Genomic DNA, 4,035 nt, shown 5'->3' on the forward strand with positions numbered 1-4,035 from the left:
GAGCAGCTGAGGAAGGAGTGATGAACAGAAAAGTCGGACACAAGGCATAGAGTGAAGATGGGAGGGTATATAACCTCCACTTCTCTAAGCGCTGCACATGACACTCCAGTTCCAGAGTTTCTGTTCTGCACGATTTCCAAAGTAAGGTTTCATAATGCTTCAGGAAAGCAATCTGAATCGAGGTTTTCCTTCATGAGGGAGAGCACAGATACCATACCCAAGACAAGTTCCTTCGCCCGTTTCTCCAACATGTCTATACAGCACGTACAAAATGCAATGGCAATGGGCAAGGATCGCCTCGTTGGGAAAAGTAAGCCTCTCTTGGGTGAGAACCCGGGGGGGGGGGGGGGGTTTGAGTGGACGTGGGAAAGGGCCAAATCTCTGCCTTTACAGAATGAGCTAAATCAAAAGCATCACTTCTGGGGTTCCTTTTAGTGCCATTAGCAGAGCCACCTGTTTCTCCCACCCATGGCTGCCGCTAATATGGCTCGTTAGTCCCGAAACTTGGAGACCAGAAAGCCCTTCCCAATTATCCGACTGCCTTGGGAAAGCTCCTCCCCTTCCAACTGAGACTGATTAAAAAGTAAGAAATCTCTTCCTCGTGATTTCCTTCCTAAATTCTCAATTCCAATGAGGCTGGCCTGCCTTCAGGCTTTCGCTCATGGTGCTTCTCCAACTTTTGCTGTCCTTTTCGTTTTCTCCTGCACACCAGTCTCTGCTGCTTTCTTTGACACTCTGTGTTCTATCTCCTGCATAATGCCTTCCCCAGCCAGCCCACACCAGAGTCATCTCTCTCTCTTAGCTGACCCTTGTGGTTCGTGTGATTCACTTGGCATTTACATTGCCTTGTGTAGTGTATGTGTGTGTGTGTGTGTGCGCGCGCGCACAAATATGAGTGTCTATCCAATTAGAATGTAAACATTTTCAAGACAAAGTCTTGTGGTGCTCTGTCTCCTCGTACTTACTGAGATAGTACTTTTTAGAGGTTCAACAAACCTCTGAATTTTTGAGGGAATAATAATAAAACTCCTCAGACCTTCTTTTAATAACTCATGATTTTCTCTCATAAAGGCTGACCTAACCTGTTGAAACCAGTGAAAGTTGTCAAATTTGTATGGCTTGGTCTATGGAGCATATTAAGACGTCGGCGGGTGGTAGGCAAAAAGGAAGAAGCAGGAGAAAGTGGATACTGAGGATGAGAAGCTGACCCAGCAGTGGAGCTGGCCACTGAGGGAAGTACCCAGCAGTGCAAATTAGCATCTGTATCCATAGGGTTCATCTGGCCGGTGAGGACAGCGGCTAGAGTGTCCAGACTTTTGTGATTCTCAAACTCAGCACGCGCCAATGTCATGTTTTGGGGTTTCCGTCTATTTAAAGATCAGGACTGGGGCGCCTGGGTGGCTCAGTTGGTTAGGCGACCGACTTAGGCTTAGGTCGTGATCTCACAGTTTGTGAGTCTGAGCCTCGCGTCGGGCTCTGTGCTGACAGCTCAGAGCCTGGAGCCTGCTTCAGTCTCCCCCTCTCTCTACCCCTCCCCTGCTCACTCTCTGTGTCTCTCTGTCTCTCAATAGTAAATAAACATTAAAAAAGAAAAGATCAGGACCAGTCCAGGTGTTAGAGGTAGCAGAGCAAGGTCTAGTCCCTGGGAAAGGTGGCTGGCAGAGGCAAACAAGGTATCTCTGTCAGTGGTCTGGGACCTAAGGCAGAAAGCCAATGCCTACCAGATCTTAAAATGCTTATCTGAAAACCCAAGAAGATATCTGTTTGTACTTACTGAATAGACACCGAAAGATGAAGGGAAGCTTTGATTTTAGGGGATATTTGAGTACCAGAACTAATCTTACAGCAGCAGGTCTCAGAGATCTTACAGAAGCAGGACTAATTCTAGATCAGACTCCCTGATGAGGCATAATCTGTTCATGTTTTTTCCAGTTCTTAAGATTTGAGCCCAAGGATTGAGGAGGATGGAACTTAAAGTTGAAAATCCTCAGTTCTTACATATATCTATATGCCTAACAGGATTGACTAAGGTAAAGGCTAATAATTTCTCTATTGAGTAGTGGTTAGGTAGTTTCATGTCGTATATGCCCTGAGGCTCCTCAATAATGGCTAAATACCTTTTTTGGGAAAAAAAAGAATCCAAGCTGGTGATTATTTAATATTAATCAAGAAACATACACACATTAAAAAGAAAACACACTTTGAAAAGCGGGCCTAATAAGAGTTCAAAATGGATGTTCTTCATGAGTTCATAGAGAGAAAATATTATTTCTTCTCCAAGATACAATCCAATAGTATAGTCTGCTTTAAGAATATGGTGAGGGTCTTAAGTAGAGCTCGCAAAAGTAGAAATGAAAGCCTAAGAAAGAGGGAGCTTCAAAAAGTCCGCCATAGTCAGTGGTGGCTAATGTGGAGGGGCCTAGATGTTTCCTACTTGTCTCTAACACCTATTTTCTAAGCAGATTCACACAACATTCTAACTTTGGCTTAGTCACTAGTTTTAGCAAATCCTGGAAAAAGATTAAGCACAGTTTGAGCTGGAAATCTGCAGGAGAGCAGAGCAAGCCCTTTTCTTCTGTGTGCGTTGTGGAGCATGAGACTTACAGAGCAATCGGGGGAAATTAGAGAATTGCTACCTTCCAGATTCAAAGGTGAGCAAACGTTTGTTTCAACAGGACGTAAAGTACAGAAGTCAAACAAGGACAATGGAAATAAAAGTAAAAAACAAGACATTCCTGGATGTGGTTTGAAGGCATTTAAAAAAGATTCTGTTTAAGATTCTTAGGAGTTGCACATAAATCTGGTGTTGGCAAATAATTGCCTGTTCCACTTGCCAAAGTTCTACTTTGGGGTTCTTAAGAATTCTCCAAACATATGGTGACATAGCCTTTGGAGTTTAGAATTTAATTCATTTTTCACCTGTATGTTGGAAAAATGTGTAAGTTTCAAGTAATACATTATTTTTCTAAACATTCATTTTAAATATGAAGACTCATAATATTATGAGTCTCACGAAAGCATTACAAACCTTAACGTTCTTTCATTGTTGTTTTAATAGATTGTTGTGAAAATATCTTCAACTTGTAAAACACTGAAAATTTGTGGGAGGTGCAAAATATAAAAAACATATGACATATATCACAAGAAGCAAATAGTTTGTTTTTTGTTTACGCAATGTATCATCATCTGTCTATGCATGCTGTATGCTAGCATAGAACTTTTCCAATGTTTTGAATTCCATTAATCTAAAATATAAAGCCCTATACCTGTGATATATTACTAATGCTAATAGATAAGATCACCCAATTATAAACTTCCGTTTACTCTTATTAATGTAGCAAATGAAGTCAGGGAAGTGAGTGAGATCTCATTTTGGATAAGGTTCCATTTCTTGTTAAATGTTGTTATTTCAGAGTTGGGCATATATCATCATTGATATAACAATAACAGATGTCTTATTTGTGGAGTCTTCTCCTGTCTGCCTCACAGCAATGATTTTACTACTTGTGAAGGATTACGAAAAATTACTGGAAGATTTACAAGAGGTCTCTGCAGTATTTATCTAGAAGCCAAGTATAATATTGTTTTTCCAAACCCATCAACCAACACAACTTAATCCTGACTCAAAAGAGCTGCATTATTCTTTCCTTAGCCTGTGTGATTACAGCTTCTGTACCTTTTTTGTCAATAAAAGTTGGATTAGTCGCAATAGCACACGTTAGGTGGGGGCATGAAATTCCCATCCTCCTATTCTCCTGAAAACATCAACAGTTAGGTTTTTTTGGGAGACACTAACCTCTATGTGTATTTACTAAGTATGTGTCTTTACTAAGCCAGTTCTTTCCCTCCCCCACCCCCATTGGGGTGGTACTTTTTATTTCAACAGTCCTCAAGGATTTGGAACTTGCTCGTTTCCAGGTTTGATTGAAGTTTTTGTTGTTCCTTGCGAACTGTTTGGGAATGAAGGCCAGAGACATTTTGGAATGTTCAGGGCATTCAAATCCTTTTCCCTGTCAATTGTCTGCTGAAACGAAA

General features: G+C 41.2%; 1 long non-coding RNA gene across 1 annotated transcript; it reads left to right on the forward strand.

Moving 5' to 3' along the window:
• Positions 1–202: 202 nt before the first annotated feature.
• LOC121042094 (uncharacterized) lies at positions 203–3,715 on the forward strand. Its single transcript, XR_005795966.1, has 3 exons — positions 203–310; positions 2,492–2,651; positions 3,490–3,715. It is a non-coding gene; the product is annotated as an uncharacterized LOC121042094 (long non-coding RNA).
• Positions 3,716–4,035: the final 320 nt, after the last annotated feature.

This window comes from Herpailurus yagouaroundi, unplaced genomic scaffold (assembly GCF_014898765.1).
Source record: "Herpailurus yagouaroundi ecotype Mexico unplaced genomic scaffold, PumYag 184, whole genome shotgun sequence".
Lineage (NCBI taxonomy): Eukaryota > Metazoa > Chordata > Mammalia > Carnivora > Felidae > Herpailurus > Herpailurus yagouaroundi.